Below are 19,760 nucleotides of genomic sequence, written 5' to 3' on the forward strand. Positions count from 1 at the left end.
TCTTGTGTGGCCATCGTATGGGCACCCTGGTAAATGTGTATGGTCTAAATTTTGGGACTGGGTCCCCAAATTTGGGGTACTCACCTCGATTTGCGTGCCGGACCGCCGCCTTGGGGTTGAATTTTTTTTTTGTCCGGGATGTTCTCATGGTTGTTGGGGTGCAGACCATTCGTCAATCGAACGCCCGGTCGTGCATTTATTAAGGTTTAAAGGTCGTTGCTTTTTAATTAAAAATGATTGAAATTTACGTATAAGCTTGATCCGGTGTCCGTTTTTTGGATGCTGTAAAATCCTATATTAGGGTAAAATCACGCGAAGATTCTAAATTTGGGTTGAGAATTTGAAGATTCTAAGTAGAAATGACTCATTTAATAAAACCATTGATTTTTATACCATAAAAACTCATAAATTTATCTATTACATGGACATTTCTTTATTAGTGAAGATGGGTATGTTACATCCTTCTCCCCTTAAAGAAATCGAGATGTCCTCATCTCGTCATGAATTGGGGATAATCCTTTAAGAGTGTAGCTTCATCTTCCTAAGTTGCATCCTTTTCAGGGTAATCTTTCCACTGTACTAGATGTTCTACAAGAGTTCTATTTTGGAGTTTCCTTTCCCTAGAATCTATGATGCTACTGGGCTGTAATTCATCAAGGACTCCTTGAGTAGGGATTACAACTTGTTCATCATCAAGAATATGATCGAGACTGGGTACATAAGGTTTTAATAAACTTACATGAAATACATTGTGGACTTTGATATGGGCTAGGAGTTGGAGTTTATAGGCACTTTTACCTAGACACTTGATAACTGTATAGCAACCACAATACCTAGGGCTGAGTTTCTTATATTTCCCAAGTGATAAAGAACTTCGTTTGGGTCGCACTCGTAGAAGAACTTTGTCTCCTTCCTTGAAGATCCTTTCGAACTTTGTCTCCTTCCTTGAAGATCCTTTTGAACTTTGTCTCCTTCCTTGAAGATCCTTTCAGACCTCTTGGTGTCAGCATAATGCTTTTATCGATCTTGGGCAGCTTTAATATCCTTTTGGATTGCCTTGGTTTGTTCCTCCATCTCTTCGAGCATTTTCCTGGATGCCTCAACTCTTATGGTCGGATCAGAGAAATTTAGAGGAGAAGCATTCTTGACCATAGAGTGCTTTGAATGGTGACATTCCTATGCTCTGATGAGATAAGATGCATTGTAGGCAAATTCTACCAGAGGAAGGTATTGAAACCACCTTCTTGGTTCCCGTCCACAATATGCTCTGAGAATGGCTTCAATGTGACTTGATTGACTCTCTCAGTCTGGCCATCGGTCTTTGGATGATAATCTATGCTAAAGCAAAGTTGAGTTCCGAGGGCTTGAAATAAGGACTGCCAAAACTTTGAAGCGAAGTCAGAATCTCGGTCACTTACTATCCTTTTTGGGAGACCATGCTCCAAAGATGGCATTTCAGTAGACCCCACCAAGGTCAAAAATATTCTGGAGTGGCCACCCCCTAAATTAGTTTGTGAAGTTCGTGGATTTTTGGGAATCACGGGATGGTATAGGATTTTTATCAAAGATTATGCCTTGGTAGCTGCACCTTTGACGGATCTTCTAAAGAAGGATTGCAAAATAGTGTGGCTACCAATCCATCAAAATAGTTTTGATTAGCTCAAGGTCATTATTACTTCTGCCCCAGTCCTGAAACTTCTTGATTTCACCAAGGAATTTGAAGTGGTTACGGATGCCAGTAGTCTAGCACTTGGTGGTGTCTCAGGCCAAGAAGGAAGACCAGTTGCTTATACTTCCCGCAAGCTCCTCAGAGGCATGTCTGCACACCGTGGGTGGGCTTATTCACTGCACTAGCCTGGGCCCTCAGAACTAGACAGCATCATAATCTCTCGCCTCAATCGACGACCCTTATTCTCCCAATGGTATAAGGGATACCTTGGGCCATTCTCGGGCTTTGCTAAACGATGCCGCCCGGCTACATCAGCACGGAACGGAGTTAGCGTCGAAGCCAGGAAAAACTTGCACTCTTTAAAGATAACAATTTTAATGCAATTCATTCAAGTGTGTACGGTCCAAATTTTAGGGCAAGATTCCCAAATTTGGGATGCCGGTCTCGATTTGCATGCCGGACTGCCTTGGGGGTAATTTTTTTTTTGTTCAGGATGTTCTCCTGGTCATTGGGGTGCAGACCGTTCGTCAATCGGACGCCGATCATGCATTTATTAAGGTTTAAAGGTCGTCGCTTTTTAACTAAAAATGACTGAAATTTGCGTATAAGCTTGATTCGGTGTCTGTTTTGGATACTGTAAAATCCTATATTAGGATAAAATTACGTGCAAATTTTAAATTTGGGCTCAAAATTTGAAGATTTTAAGTAGAAATGATTCATTTAATAAAATAATTAATTTTTATATCATAAAAACTCATAAATTTATCTATTACATGGACATTTCTTTATTAGTAAAGAAGGGTATGTTATATCCTTCCCCCCTTAAAGAAATCGAGATGTCCTCATCTTGTCATTCATGAATTGGGGAAAATCCTTTAAGAGTGTAGCTTCATCTTCCCAAGTTGCATTCTCTTTCAGGGTAATCTTTCCACTGTATTAGATGTTCTACAAGAGTTCTATTTCGGAGTTGCCTTTCCCTAGAATCTATGATGCTACTGGTTTGTAATTCAAGGACTCCTTGAGTAGGGATTACAACTTGTTCATCATCAAGAATATGATCCAGACTGGGTATATAAGGTTTTAACAAACTTACATGAAATACATTGTGGACTTTGATATGGGCAGGGAGTTGGAGTTTATAGGCACTTTTACCTAGACACTTGATAACTGTATAGGGACCACAATACCTAGGGCTGAGCTTATTATATTTCCCAAGTGATAGAGAGCTTTGGTTGGGTCGCACTCGTAGAAGAACTTTGTCTCCTTCCTTGAAGATCCTTTTAGACCTCTTGGTGTCAGCATAATGCTTTTGTCGATCTTGGGCAACTTTAATATCCTTTTGGATTGCCTTGGTTTGTTCCTCTATCTCTTCGAGCATTTTCCTGGATTCCTCAACTCTTATCGTCGGATCAGAGAAATTTAGAGGAGACAAGCATCCTTGCCCATAAAGTGCTTTGAATGGTCGGATCAGAGAAATTTAGAGGAGCAAGCATTCTTGCCCATAGAGTGCTTTGAATGGTGACATTCCTATGGTCTGATGATAAGATGCATTGTAGGCAAATTCTACCAGAGGAAGGTATTGAATCCACCTTCTTGGTTCCCGTCCACAATATGCTCTCTGAGAATGTCTTTAATTACTTGATTGACTCTCTCAGTCTGGCCATCGGTCTCTGGATGATAAGCTGTGGTAAAGCAAAGTTAAGTTCCCAGGGCTTGAAATAAGGACTTCCAGAACTTTGAAGTGAAGTCAGAATCCCAGTCACTTACTATCCTTTTTGGGAGACCATGAAGTTTGAGGACTTCCTTGATGAATATTTGAGCAACATCAGAAGCTTTGAAGGTCTTCTTTGCTGGTATAAGGTGAGCTACTTTGGTAAGTAAGTCTTCTACTACCAGAATGGAATCATATCCTCCTTGAATAGTGGGGAGACTTGTGACAAAATCCATACTAATGCACTCCCAGTTCATTTGGGGAATATCCAAGGGTTGAAGTTTGCTAGGCATCTTGACTCTTTCAGCTTTGATCCTTTGGCATGAGAGACATTGCTTCAAGTACCGAAGGATATCATTTTTCAAGCCTGCCCAATGAAAGCTCCTTCTTATGGCATTTAATGTTTTTGCATAGCTTGGGTGTCCTGCAGAGCAGGACTATCATGAGCTTCATGGAGGATTAGTTTCTTTAAAGCAAGATCCTTAGGGATACATAGCCTGTGATTGAAGTAGAGGCTTCCTTTATGAGTGGAGTATCCCTTCATTAGATTCTTCTCTTTCTCTGAATTTCTCCCTTCTTCTACTAACTTCATCATCCTTTGATACTCTGGATCATGAGATGAGAGTTCTTCCACCTTGACCAGTATGGGATTATTTGGCATTGAAATTGCACTGAAGAAAGATTTGCGGTGGCTAAGTGCATCTGCTACCACATTATCTTTCCCAGGGTGGAATTTGATGTAGAAGTAATATTCTTGTAGAATTTCAATCCTTCTCCTTTGCCGCATGTTGAGGTTAGGCTTAGGGAAGTACAAGAAGCTCTCTCCCAGATATTGTGGGCCGTATGTTGTCATAAACAAAGTGGGCGATTTAGCCTACAAACTTCTTCTGCCTCCCCATCTTGAGGTACATGATGTATTCCATGTCAGTTTGCTTAAGAAGTATGTATCTAGTCTGAATCACGTGCTTGGTGATGAGCAATTGATCTCTCCGACTCAAGGCTAGATGGTACTCCAACCTGAGAAAATCCTTGACATTTGGGAGAAGATTCTCAGGAGCAGAGTCCTCAGAGAATTCTTAGTAAAGTGGAAGTTCTTCCCTCTAGAAGACACCACCTGGGAGAAAGAAGAAGAGTTGGCGAAGGATTACCCTCACTTTGCGAGATGAGGACATCTCACATTTTTCAAGTGGGAGAGGATGCAAGATTCCTCCTCAGCCTGAATATCAAATAAGCCTCTACTTCAATCCCTTGTAATCATTCTAAGATTCTGAATACAAGAAAATATCATTTTTTCTTATTTTGCCTAGTGAGATAAAAAAATTCTAGAGAGTGGTAAATCAAAATTGGGATATTTTTGAATAAATAAAATCTTCAAATATCAAAAAAATGTTTCCTTGAAACAGAAAATCAAAATCAAAAAAATGTTTTCTTGAAACAAAAAATCAAAATCGATTTTCCAAGGTGCAATTGGAATTAATTAAAATTGATTAAAAAGACCTTAGCCTAAGGGTCCAGATTTTTGATTTTTTTTTATTATAGTCCTATTGAGGTTCCTATGGACCAATAAGATTAATCCAAGTGTTGGGACAAAATAAATCCAAAGAACAAAAGAAAATACCCAACAATGAATAAATGCCCACATAACATGAAGAGTTGACCAAGTACTAGGTTTATTAAAGTTAAAAACTATGGTGTATTAATAAAAACTATGGTGTATTAATAAAAAAATGAGATATTTTGGAGTAATCATGCATTTTTGACACATGTGTAAGGAAAAGGGAGACCTTCAAGGAGGCACCTATTTCACATGCTTGGATGAGTTTAAAACTCAAAAATAATAGGATATTTTTATCTCTCCTCTCTCCTAAATCAAAAAAATAATAGGATATTTTTATCTCTCCTCTCTCCTAAATCAAACCAAATATAAAAGGGAGCCAAACTGGTCCAAAACTTATCCAAATTTGGCCAAACTGAAGCTAGAAAATTCTAGAACTCAGTTGGACTCAGTTAGTGGCCTCTCTCTCCTATAAATAGACCCTCATTCCTTTGTATTATTATCTGTGAACTAAACTATGCCGGTATTACTCTAAACTAAGCTTAATTTCTATTATCCTCTAAAAACCTCTACAAATTTGAAGAGATTGGAGCTTCTCTCTCTCTTCAATCTTCCTTGGTGACTCCTACGACATACCAAACCAATTGATTGGTTGGGGGCCTCTACACTGACTAAAGAATCAAGCATTTTAGGAGGTAAAGAGTGGATTATGGTCTTTTTTCTATAATTTCTAAATGTTTCTTTCTTCTGAACCCCTCTTAAGCTTGAGAAGCTTTAATTATTTGAGTGGCTTTTGATGAATATTATTGAAATGCTTTAATGTATTGTAATAAAGAAATACATAAATTTCTATTTATGCCTTATTTTAATGGTTTTTAAGCATTTCTCTCTCTCCCCCCAAAGAAAGGTCATTCCTATGACGTATTCTCAATCCAAATGAAGCTTCTCGATGTGAAGCATTTCTCTAATCCAAAAGTAATTTTTATGCTTGTCTAATTGGAGGCCAAAATAATACCTTTTTTATGCTTTTATGATATTTATTTCATAGAGAAATTATGAATCAATCCATAATTGGATAATGATCCAATTAGTGGTCATACTATTCATATTAATAATATTAAACTTCATTCTCTTAATTAAATTGAGCATTATCAGTAATAGCAATGGAGCTATGGTAAAATTTTTGTAAAATAAACACATAAAACATTTCCATTCATAATATGAAGACTTTCTACCATATTCTAGGAATTATCATCCTAGATTAATTGAATGATTCTCATTGTTGTAATCATGAAGAAATTTATTTTTATGATTATACATAATTAGTAAATTAGAAAAAAGAGAAATTTTTGATAATTTATTTTTATGTTAAAAGAGTAATTCCCAAGACATTAGAAATCCATGTATTCCAATGATTTAGAGAATAAAATTGGAATGCTAAAATAATGTATAATTTATGAAAGATTTTAGATTAATTTATCTTTTTGTATAAATAAACTTTTATGATGAAAGAGGAATTCCCACCATATTGAAATTCAATTATTTAAATAAGGAAAGTATAATTCCTAGTGCAAAGGAATTAATGAAGATTTTTATTTAATTTTTAAAGAAAATATAATTAAATTTATCTTTTTGTATAGATAAATTTTTATGATGAAAGAGGAATTCCCACCATATTGGAATCCAATTAATTAAATGAAGAAAGTGTAATTCCTAGTGCAAAGTAATTAATGGAGATTTTTATTTAAATTTTAAGAGAAAAGTTTAATTAAATTTATCTTTTTGCATAGATAAGTTTAAATGATAAAAGAGGAATTCCTACTATATTGGAATTCAAATGTTTAGATGAGAAAAGTGGAATTTTTAGCTTAAAGAAATTAATGGTTATTTTTATGTAATTTTCAAGAAGAATTTTCATAGATTTAATTTAGGGAAAAGAGGGATTCCCATGATAATTGGATTGCACTCATTGAAATGAGAAAAAGAAGGATTTCAAGTTTATTAAAAAAATAGGTATTGATATTTTAGTTAAAAGATGAATTTCCATGATAATTGAGAAAAGATGGATTTGAATTAAATTCTAATGCCAAAAGATGAATTTCCATCATAATTCTACCTAATGAATTAAGGTTGAGAATTTATGTGGGAAAAAGAAAATCTTGGAAACTTGAATTGGTAAAATCACTAAATGGATATTTACCCAAAAGCTAGATGTTTAGTTGAAAGTAATCCGGGTAGAACTAAATTGAATGAATTCAGTTAGACTACGTGAGGTCGGACAGTACACCTAATTGTCCTTCTCTCGAACTAAATCAGACAAAAACTTCATGAGACCAATTCCAGTTACTAAATCCAAAGACGAGACTACCAGAACTAATCTAGTTTTTCCCTGACGACCAATCTCACCAAGAATCTAGTTGGATAAATGGATAAAATGACGGGTAGATTACCCTCATGAGAGATCAAGGATCCTCATTATTGAAACGATAAATGGATAAAATGACGGGTAGATTATCCTCATGAGAGATCAAGGATCCTCATTATTGAAACTTGGAACTATTGGAAAAAGGGTCTTTGGAACCAATCTCAAACTGGAATCTCACTTACATTGGAAACTCTGTTTTTCATTCAAAGGACTGTTTTATGCCAGAATGCTAGAGGAAGCATTTGGCTTATGTTTTTCTAAAGGAGGTTCGTTTGAACAGCTGGGGCGGGGAGCTGTCAAGGGACGTCGCCCGCAAAGCCTGTCGAGGTCTTGACCAGCCTCGATACGGTTAAAATGGTGCGCTTCTGGTAGTACGATGGGCGAGAGCCGACGAAGCGGTCCCTGAGTGAAGTGCTAGGACACCTAAGGAGGATCCTAGAGGGTTCTGACCAGGTGATGCACGGGCTCGCGGTTTCTAGGACACCCAGGCGTACGCCGAGGAAGATATCTGATGGACAAAAAGGAAAGGTTTTGGGAACAAAAATTTGATACTGGATCTCGTTGGTTGGCCAGCTGGTCTTCATCAACGGAGAGTTCAGATGATGCATTTTTGTAATACAATGGACTTGGAATTTTGGAAAATGATGATCGAAAATATTATGATTTTATTCAAGGATTGTCTTAAAGCCAGTCGAATCTATTATAAATGGCAATGTCATATTGGGTGTGTATGTGGTGTGCCTATTTGATTTTTGTATGAATCGCCGGCTAGGGGGCCTAGGAACTCTTTTCCTTGGTACCCGGGTAAAAACCCAATCAAATCTTTATAAAGGAATCCCACCAATTCAATGGTCGCTAACCCATGGGCCGGATGGGGTTAGGCTGGATCGGAGGATTCCTGAGGAACAACTAGATACGATTAGTTATGTTAATCAGTTTAAATCCTAAGAAGACCTTGTTCTGTAGGAAGGGATCATCGACTATGCCTCAGAAATGAGGAAAAAAGTGGTGATTCCATGGACCAAGTGCAAGTCTCTTCTTGATCTGACCATGTGACTTCAGACTAAGTTGGTCAGATCAAGGAAAAAAATAGGGGCGAATAATAGCCCATTGGCGAATATTTCTCTTATAGAGTTTTAGGGTGGGCGAATGGTATGGTTAAGGAGCTCATATTTGATAGCCCAAAAAACCTTAAGTTCTAATGTTTCAACATATCATTTCTCCCTCTCCATTGCTATTTCTCCTCCCCATCGTTTCCATCATTCGCCTTCTGAGCTGTGGGAGCCACCCGATCTCTTCTTGGAGGATCACCCATCCTCCTCATGATGCTACTACATTACCACCACTCCTCGCCCCATCTCCACATTACCACCACTCCTTGCCCCATCTTCTTTCTTGCAATAATGAGGAGAGCGTATGGGCAGAACCCCTTGGAGTCCGTGGCGGAACCACTCCCTCTTTTGGGGAACTTACTGCATATATTTTGAAAGCCTTCCAGACTACCAGTGCGCCTTCTATGCTGTTGCCTGTATCGATTCTCCTTGCTTGCACTTTTGCCTATGCAAGCTTACTCTCGCAACTTCATCAAATAGTTTCTCAATCGATCAACAATCAGTCAATTAGTTGTATTCCGATCATCTTAACGTGCATCTGGATTCTGACGAGCTTGCAAATTCTTGACGTGCATCTGGATTCAAGATGGGGACATGTTCCAACAACAAGGAGAGGAAGGGAAGAAAGCTTGTTTGAGGCAAAGGCGGCTCGCTCACAACCAGTAGCTGTCTCTCTCCAGGTACGTTTTGATTCCTTGCCCTGGCCGTGAGTTTTACAACCATTCTCTGTGGTGGCTTTGCTGCCTTTCAAGTGAGTATTGCTCAGTGTCTCTGCTCGGTCAGGTCCCTGCGAACATATATTGGTCTCATATTATGAAGTGGATATTTTTTGATTGAGTCCCGGACCAGGGCGTGTGCCGGTTGTCTGATGTGGTGTGATTTTGTGGGCCTGGTACGATTGCTTGAAATAGCTTCTATTTAATTGTGTTGCAGGTTGTTATCTGTGGTTTGGAATGGCGCCAAAAATGAAATGTGGAGTCCCTTTGTCATCTACCAGAGGACGTCTCACAGAATTTTTTCCTAGCTCAAATCCTAAGTCAGCCTCTTTAGAAGAGAATATGACCGAAATCTTTGATGCTACACCTCCGGTTGGTGGTGGTGCTTCTATTGTGCCCTCCACCTCACAGTCAATTCATGATAGCTTCTCACCATCTTCTTCTCATCAACTTGAAGAGGGGATACAAGCCCCTTGTCTGGATAATGAATCCAAGATAAAAGACAAGAAGAGGAAGAGGGGCCAATGGGTTATTGGAAGAGTGTTCCAATCGGAGTGGGTATCGAGGTTTCCATTTATTGAACCTGTGAAATCTAAGAATGATGAACCTCCAAAGTTTGCTAATTGTATAGCTTGTAGTTGGAAATTGGGTCGGGAGCTAACAATGCAATTGAAACTTGATACCATAGAGAAACACATAGGCAAGGTCTATGAGAAAGAGGAGGTTGATGGAGAGGTTATTAATATTGTAAAATGGAAGACTGCAAAGGAATGCCGCCATGTGCGATATATGGCTTTATATGAAGCCCATTTGTTACATTTGGAACAAGACAAGAAGGCTGGAGGGTTGATTCGACATTTGTATGAGAAGAAAATTGTTAAGGATGGACAATCTACAATTGCACAATTTGTGATTGTGCTACATATACTATCGATGGGGAAGCCTATGGCAGATTATCCTAAGTGGCGGCAACCTCTTAGTTTCCTTGGAATCCATGTCCCTGAATTCCCTACACATTATTGGAATGAGCCAAGTGGATGGGAATTTGCGAAGTTCCTTGGAGAAGTCATCAAGGGGAACTTGCAACAAAGGATAGCAGCTGCTACATTCATTGCGGTATCACTTGATGAAGTGACTGCTCGTGATAACACTTCGTGGGCATGCATTAACATTTATTTTGTGGAGAAGCATATAAGGCAAGTATGCTATCTTGGTATCTTCAAGTTGAAAAGAAGTGCAACATCAGATATTTTGACAAAATTGGTTATTGACGGCTTGAAAACACTTGGTTGCATGACTTTGGAGGAGATATCTAGAAAAGTTGTTTGTGTGGGAGTGGATGGTGCTTCAGTGATGCATGGGTGTCGAGCGGGACTATGTATCCAATTACAAACATCCTTTGCTCCTTACATGCTGGGCATCCATTGTATGGCCCATCGTACAAACCTAGCTTACAAGATACTTTCAAAATTTGGTGCTGTAAAAAAAGTGGACAATTTGGTGCGTAAAGCCTATGCCTTCTTTTCTAAGAGTCCAAAACGGTACAATGAATTTAAGATGTTTGCTGAGGGCATAACCCAAGGTCGGAAGTTGTTGAAACAGGTCAATACAAGGTGGATTTCTCTTATTGGTCCAGTGCAACGGCTCTTTGAGGAATACATGTCTGTTACGGGGGTTGTTTATGAGCTTGCCCAGAAAAAGGGAAAAGGCCAAGATAACGCAAGGAGGTTGTTAGATCTTCTTAACGATGCAGAAACATTTCTATATTTGGGGGGTTTGTTGCCTATGTTGCATGAGATGAATGTTTTGATTAAGATTGCTCAAAAGAGGGAGTGCTACGTTATGGAATATACAACTGCACGAAGGTTGGCATGCCTTCAATTAAATACTTTGTATGGAGAAAGCTCAAGCTTTACTGCCGAGCAATTCGGGAAATGGAGATCTGTTTTAAATGTTGGCAGTCAAGATAGTTATTTAAAATACGATGATAATGGTAATCTGTGCATGGAAGTCAAAGGCAAGTTAATAATGCTTCACGTCAAGAGAACAGTGAATGGAGTTTACAAGTATCGGAGAGTTAAAGAATCAAATTTTCTAAATGTGATTGACTTCGTCAAGAAGAACCTGGTCTCCATTTGTGACACTTTGACAAATGAGATTCGAGAAAGGTTTCCAAGAGATGAACTTCTGGAGTCTATGGCTATCGTTCATCCTATGTATTGGAACAACACAAAAGACAAGCAAAATTTGTTATCTGATTTCACTAGCAAGGTGCGTATCATTTCGGAGCATTTTGGGAAAAGTGTGGAGTTGCATGGTGTTAAGCTAGATGGAATTTTAAATCCGAATGAGTTGGTTCAGCAATCTGGTGTATTTGGCCAAACCATGTGGGAACAATATAGTCTTTTTGATGAACCCTCAAAGCCTGGAGCAATGACTAGGTTATGGAATAAATTGAGTATGAGTGTATACTTGCAAGATCGAATGTCGGAATACTTCAAACTTGCAGATTTATGTCAAACGATGATACTTGGATCAATTGAGGATGAACGAGTATTTAGTAGCTTGACCTTCATAAAGAATAACCTGCGAAACAAGCTTGAGAAGAATCTAGACTCTTGTCTACGATTGTATGCTGCAAAGCCAAATTTAGAGACATTCCCATTTGAGGAGGCTTATGCTTTGTGGGATTCATATTGCCATAGAAGGGGTGGGAATGATGCATCACATACAAGTGCTGATGGTGCAAGTACATCATTTGATTTACAAAGCTTTCAAATTCCTTCTCTTTAGTATGGTAAGCATTTATCTCTTTTGTTTTGCTTTTGTTTCAATATTTTTTGAGCAAAACTATTTGTTCCTTGACCACATCTTTGTGTTGTTAGTTTTTAGAGACAATGAAGATGAGAGTCCCATTCATCTGTTTCAGAATTGTGTGTGCACCAGGTCCATGTGGGGGATGGTGGAAAAGCGGCTAAGGGGGGGATGTCTCCCCTTATTATCAGGTATAGTCATCTTTCAAAAGTTTTTTAGGTTTGACCTTGATGTGAAGAAAATGGTTTATTTATGTGTACTGAGCAAAATCTAGAGGGCTCTCTTTAACTACATTTCTTACATAATCCTCACCTGCCTATAAAGAATTGCTTATTTTTTCATCAGTTTTACATTATATAAAGCTTCACTTATGTATGATGCCTAGTTGGAGTTGTGCTACATAGGTTGATTGCATCTGATGCTTCACATACATATTATGCTTCACTTAGATATGATGCTTCACGATATTCACATGCTTCTTTGATGAGAATGCATGCATTGATGAGAATACATGCTTAATATATGTTTCATATGTGGACTTAGTCATGCTCACTTGGTCCCTTTTTTTGTAAATGTAGTTGGGATTCATGGGGGTAGTTCTACTAATGATATGCTACATTTTTTTCTGCCATATAATAAACAGAGATGGTGTGCTGATGCTTCCTGCCATGGTTTCTTTTCTTCGTAGACATGCTAATGTTTGAAAACCATTTGTTTTTGCAGAAGCATTATTTGTATGATGCCCAGTGTTTGCATTTGGACCGTATTGCATTACTCCAGCTACAGGTTAGACAAGCCAAAGTGCAACTATCATGCAGCCCTTTATCTGGCTTCCTTGTGCACTATGCCATTTTCTATCTGGTATTTTGTGTAATAGGATAGAATTATTGTAATTTTGATAAAACTTTTCATGTTCATAAAGCTTTAGTAAGCTTTTGCAAATGTGGATAGACTTAACTATCTCAAAAACTAATGGTCTAATACAAACTACATATAGACTAGTTGGCTTCTTCCAGTTTAAAGTTTTGCTGTCCTTTTTTACTGAGACGAGCTTGAATAGAATGAGCTATAATGGGCTGCAACTTGCTGTAGTAAGAATGCTTGCAAGATCTAGAAAGAACATATGCTTTTTGGGATGTAAAATATTTTGTCCTCCTGGAATCATGGTCCATGGACTATTGTAAGAATTCTTGCAAGTTTTGGAAAGAACATATGCTTTTTGGGATGTAGTTTCTTAGCTTCACTATGTTTTCAGTTACTCCTTTTATGCATATGAGAAGGATTGGATATAGAAATATGATGCATAAAAATTAAAAGTCAGTAGAAAATGGGTTAAAGCTTGTGACCTGAAGGATAGCTTCCTGTAATCTTGACTTAGAGTTGATCCTTCCTAACACTTGATCATAGGGGCATAAAATTAAATTTTGGACTCATTTTTTGAGGCATGACTTGTAAAAGCGCATGTATACTGACTATAAGTTTGTCTTATTCGAGTTGTGGATTCTGAAAATCTATTGTGCCTCTATCTTGATGCATATAACATCAATACCTTTATCTTTTCTAAGAAGTGGACATGTTAATGTTCAATGTGGGTAGTCTATAAGATATTTTGGATTGCCTTCAATAAGAGTTTTATAATGATTATTAACACATAATGCTTATGTTCTCATACACAAGAATATATATTTCAGACTTGTGTTGTGCTTACATGTTTTTATTAGCTTACTTTTGAATAATGAATTGCTTTGTTGAAGGTTTTGTATTCAATAGAATCTTAAGAGCTCCTTTTTTGTTAATAAGTCTTTTCACTTTGAGGATATATGGTCTCTTCAGAGATGGCATGCCTTTTCTACAAGCTCATGAGGGAAGGAACTTAGAAGAAATCTATAGTCAAATTGTCAGAAATATGCCATTCCTTAACTTTACACTTGAATCATGCAAAAAGAAACATAATTCATGTATGTTTCGTCATAGAAGAATGTTTGAAAATCGTCATAGGCTAGGATTTAGCTTCCTCATTTTACAAATCATAACATTGTACATCAAATAAAATTGCGTTATGTTTTGCTTATTTTTTAATCTTGAATTGCAACAAGGGAATCTTAGCAACAATTCTAAGAGATCAAAATGGTACCATTAGCATTTACATATCCACCATCAGCCTCAATACTTTCATCATCAATTATACTCTTAATAATCTTCTAATGTTAGAATTTATTATACTCTTAATAATCTTCTAACAATCACCATGTCACATGTAAGTATAATGAAATTTTGTATGTGCCTTATGTCCTTTGGAAACAATTGAAAATCGCCAATCAAGTTATATTGAGTTTTGAAAATTTTAAAATTCGCCAAATCCACTGTAATCTTTTTAATTTATTATCATGCATTCGCCAACCAAGTTATATTTTGAGTTTCAAAAATATTCAAAATTCGCCAAACCAATTATATTTATCTTTACAAAAAAAAAAAAATTAGCCCATTCATATATGTTTTATGAATGGATGTATGTCCTTAATTTTTTCCTTGGGTCAGATCAGTTTAATTTAGTCAAGACTTGACTCATTAGAGTAATCTCCTAGTTAAAATATTTTTCACCTTCCTGCTGGCAGACTTGACTCATTAGAGTAATTTAGTCAAGACTTGACTCATTAGAGTAATCTCCTAGTTAAAATATTTTTCACCTTCCTGCTGGCAGAATCACCCGTGCCTTTCGGGTGAGGCCCCAAGTGTGCAGGACCCCCACCCCCGCGCGGGAGGCCGACGCCGCTTTCGCCACACCGAAGGAGCCCCAGAGCAGGCGGGTGAGGACCTCACAGCTGGTATCAGAGCATTGTTAAAAGCTAATAAGGATAAATAAATTCTTATCAGAAATTGATAATAAAAACTCAGAAAAATCATTTTTTTGTAATGTATTTTCATTCCATAAGCTTCTTTAATGAAGAATTTTTAATCAAAGAAATTGTTTTTATAGATGGAAGTTCCCTATTTATCTGGTATTCCCGACCTCACCCAGTCTCAAGATATGACTGCGTTCGCCTTCGAGCATCTCATCTCTTCCGCTTCAAGATATGACTGCGTTCGCCTTCGAGCATCTCATCTCTTCCGCTTTAACTCAAACAAGCCGCGCAAGACTCGCACGCCATTTCGAGGATTTATATTTTCTTAACCTAGCGGAGAGACGACAGCATAAGTGGTTTGTAGGGCAGTATGTCCATGCCTCTTATGACCGGCGTGAAATGCTGAGGCAGAACCTCTCATTGGCAATGATTCTGTTAAAGCTGAAAATGGTGCATGGTGTCATTCTATATCATTCAACGCCTCGGAATTTTAGACTTTCATGCTAAGTCTACAGACTCCTTAGTTGCTTTATTCCTAATATAAGGAGAAGAAATATAATAGCTCCCTTGTCAGTAAGTGAATGTTTATATCAAGGCATGGCTATGGCCTAGTACCGTCGTCTTATGCATCTCCCAACCTAAAGGTTATTTAGCCTAGTTTTTGTGGTTTTTAAAGATTTATTAGACTTGATTAAGGTGATTAATATTCCTAATCTTAATTAATGGTGTTTTTATAAGTGATTGAAAGAGACTTTGCGACTTTTCTCTTTCTTAAGAAATCGATAGAGAAGAAACTCATGAGAAGGAAAAGATATACTAAGCCTACACTAAGCAAGCAAACCATCGAGCATGCAAGAATCCAACAAAACACATGCAATCAAGAGAGTAGAGAAGATGGAGAGCTTACAACTATTCTATTTTGTAAGGGAATAAATGTGTATGCTTATTGTAAAAAATAACTTATATAACAATGGCTAGTGTTCACATTTGGCCGTCACTAGCCATAACTTAAAAATAGTATGGGGCCACTATTTCTAACCTTGAGTAAGTATATACACAAGGTTATCACTTCCCCATTTTTTGACCACGTTTTAGCCTTGCAAGGTTTTTACACACTCTGCAAGTGTCGACAATGACATTCCTATAGACACTTTGTAGTAGAAGTGTTGATAATGACATTATTAAGCTATGTAGTGTTTATGTACATGTTTTACCCAAATTGTTGTGTGTAGTGGTTATATTTTGGGCTCTACACATGTAGCAGATATATGCTAATGTGACTAGTTCATGTAAAGAGGCTGAATTGGCAGTTTACATTACTGCTGATAATTGTGTATGTATATGCTTATAGATTACAGGGGATTGCCAGGATTACTAAGAGTGTAGAATAACGTTACTAAAAGTTATATTTAGCCTACAAAATATCATATTTGGTGCACGTGAAAGTTACTTTTGGGTAACAATATTTGCTATTGAACAAGAACCAAGACAAAAACAACCTCCAAAGTATAGAAGTTCAAAATGGCAAACTTCCTCATGGGGGGAAAGGATATCACGAGTTTATTACAAGTGACAAGAAGGAGCCTAAGCTTGTGGAGGAGGAAAATCCCACTCCATAATAGGTAGATATCTTTAAGGCATGTTAGGAGAGGGCCAACACTTTTATGTATTGGCTCTTTATTAGTGTATCTGATTCTATGATTGGTCAAAAACAGGATGTAATGGAACCTAAAGATGCATAGGTTAACTTGGTAGGTGTATAACACAAGTACCAAGGCCAGGAAGATGCAGTTAAAAACAAGAGGTACATAGATGGAAGAGGCCACTTTATAGCATAGAGTGCTATTAGGGAAAGGTGACTTTGGTATCATTGCGCGTTTCTACTTTATGTAGAAACGCGCAATGATACAACACACCCTATTATGCATGTTGGGAAAGTTTGTCAATACATACTCATAGAGTGGCAGAACGTCAATCAAGGGTGCCAAAGAGTGGTAGAGTATCAATTAAGGGTACCATAGAGTAGAGTGATAGAGTGGCCAATCAAGAATGCTTTGACAACTTAAGCAACAACCTTGGTGGCTTTGACTTATAATAAATAAGGCATGCAATGTTTACACATGGATTGTCCACATTGCAAGAAACTATGGTTAACTTTATAAGTCTAGCCACAAGAATCAATATGTATACAACATATTTCAGAATCAATATCAATATGTATACAACATATTGATTCAGAATCAATATGTATACACATAATTCAAGCAAAAACCGTGGTGGCTTTGACTTGTACCAAATGTGGCATGGAATGTTTGTACAAGGATTATCCACGAAACTACATTTAACTTTATAGGCCTAGCCATGAGAATGCAGTGCGTATACAATAGGGAAAGGTGACTTTGATATTGTTGTATGCACTCCCTTGGGGCTATAGGCAAGGTAAACACTTGTTGTCTAGAAAGAAGAGACCTCTAGGAGGAGAAGAGTAAAAAAAGTGGGCAAAGGTGAGGATATTGACTTTGGAGGGCCAAAGTTGCTTGCCTTGAGGCAAAAGGTCCCTTGGATCCAAACCCTTGACTAAAGATGGGCAAAAGAAGCTGGATGTGCCGTGGAAGTAGATGTTACCTTAGCAAAGATGCCTATCATGCCACCTACATGTCCAATGAATACATTTCTCCAATGCACCAACATTTATTTATATAGCACTAGCCGAGCCTCTCAACACATGCCAATTTGAAACACTATCTAACAAGGTCACATATGACTTTGAGCATGATGTTCTTTAACAGAATATAGAAAAATGATCATATGGATATGCCCAATGTAATCTATAATTTTCCTTACCATCCCATTATGCCTAATGTGCAAGCTTAGTGTAAAATACTCAGTACCTCAAATAAACATTATGGCATGGAGGATTTGATTACGCTTGACAAGCCTTCAGACTTGATAAACTACATCATGCCAAAAGAGAAGGATTACATGTAGCTTCAATGGCTATATGCTTTGTGTCGATATGACTTATTGCACCATACTAAAACGCCCAAAAACCCAATATCATCACCCAAAGGGCTATCATCCTCTTGTACATTCGATGGATTTGGCATTGCTTGTCGTAGGCGGCGCGGGTGATAGCCCATTTTCGGCAATAGTAGGCGGTGCTAGCCCATTTTTGGTTGTGAAATGTTTTTTTGCCAAACTTGTATCGCATAGGTTTATGGTGGTGATGACCCTGTTTGGCATCCTATGTAATCAATGCTCCTGGTGTTTGCACATGAAGTTTACCTCTTATATGTGTTGTATTGTGATCCATGCACACATTTAAGGGTTTTTCTCAATTTTCCTTAACCAAATCAAGGCCTTGCTTGGTGCCGGGGTGAATACCACACGGAAGGGTCTATAGTGCATAGAGGCTTGTGGGAGTAATGTGCTTCCTATAACCTTGACAATTCTCGTGCATTATATTCTCTTATTAACTAAATCCACACACACCTGCTATCCCTTTTGTTGCTTAGATCCATCAATTGCTTCAATGTTTTTTTTTCGAACACACCCGGGGCCCACTCAAGTGGGTGGAGCCGATTTCCCCTTACAACAATTAGCCAATTATCATGGTCGGGCAAGGGCCACGTACCATCGGGCAAGAGCCACGAATTAGGCATCCCCCATGACCACCGCGATGAGTCGAGCGCTGGAGCAGCGGAGGGGTCTCGTATGGATCCTCCTATCTCGGGTGATCCACCACCCGAGGAGGAGGAGTCACTCGAGTGTTCAAGGGGCAAGAGCCCGAGCAACCAAACACATCAAGCGAGCATAGGTGTCCCTTTATAACATGAGCGAGCCTAGTGGGACTTGAACTCATAACCTAGAGGTTACAAGTCACAAGCTTTGACCACTACACTAACTCAGTTGGGACTAATTGCTTCAATGTTATCCATGCCAATGTTTGGAATATGTTGGTTATTGCTGTGCATAAGCCTCAATGTTGAATCCCGTTATGTTGGTTAATCTCACTTGCATTTTTATTGTGTGGCTAGTGAAGCCGCTGATGATGACAAAAGAAGAGATTGGGAAGAAAGAGGAGAAAAAAGAAATGGGCAGGTGCAAAAGAAGCGGAGGGACGCCAAAGCGCTCTGTGTCTGCGATATCAGAGCCAGGTTTCGATCCTGGGACCTGTGGGTTATGGGCCCACCACGCTTCCGCTGCGCCACTCTGATTTGGTGCTCACACTCGAGCGAATGTATACTTCTAAATCAACAATTTTTCTTGTTTGCGCTCCTCTTCCCGAATCCAATGTCATATGTCGTAAGCGCGTAGGCTACGCGATGCATCAGTTCGCACACTGCTCTCGTGGGCCAGTTGGAGGATGCGCAGGCCTCGTCTCTTTGATGAGAGCGGGCAAAAGAACATATTTTGGCTTTGCGACGATAAGAGAGAACAAGAAGAAAAGCCTCTTTTTGAACCACCCCCTTTTTTCTTTTTTCTTTTTTTGATCGGTAACACAACTCTTTAATTGGTTTTCAAATACTTTTCGTCGGTTCCACAAGATAGCACAACTCTTTAATTGGTTTTCAAATACTTTTCGTCGGTTCCACAAGATAGCACAAATTCTCAATCGGTTTTCGCATCCAATCACCATAACAGCATTTATATTGAAGATAAATTTGTTGACAGATCATTAGAGACTAGCCAACGGGTTGCGTGGAAATGCCCGCTCTGGTCCCCATCGCATTGATGTTGCTTACATAAGCATACCATAAATAGCTTTTTCCAAGGCCCACACCTGATACAAGGAGATAGAGCATAAATCAAGCTTACTTATGCACAGGATAAAAAGAAGCTCTCTCACAATGAGAGCATGGTGTGTATGCATAAACTTACCAATGCAGGTGGGCCTAACTATAGATTGAGAGAG

General features: G+C 38.3%; 1 non-coding gene across 1 annotated transcript; it reads right to left on the bottom strand.

Annotated features, from left to right (window-relative positions):
• Positions 1 to 18,990: 18,990 nt before the first annotated feature.
• On the bottom strand, positions 18,991 to 19,062 carry TRNAM-CAU (transfer RNA methionine (anticodon CAU)). Its single transcript has one exon. It is a non-coding gene; the product is annotated as a tRNA-Met (tRNA).
• Between the last annotated feature and the right edge of the window lie 698 nt (positions 19,063 to 19,760).

Source organism: Cibotium barometz, chromosome 5 (genome assembly GCF_041138505.1).
Source record: "Cibotium barometz isolate CiBa-2024 chromosome 5, ASM4113850v1, whole genome shotgun sequence".
Lineage (NCBI taxonomy): Eukaryota > Viridiplantae > Streptophyta > Polypodiopsida > Cyatheales > Cibotiaceae > Cibotium > Cibotium barometz.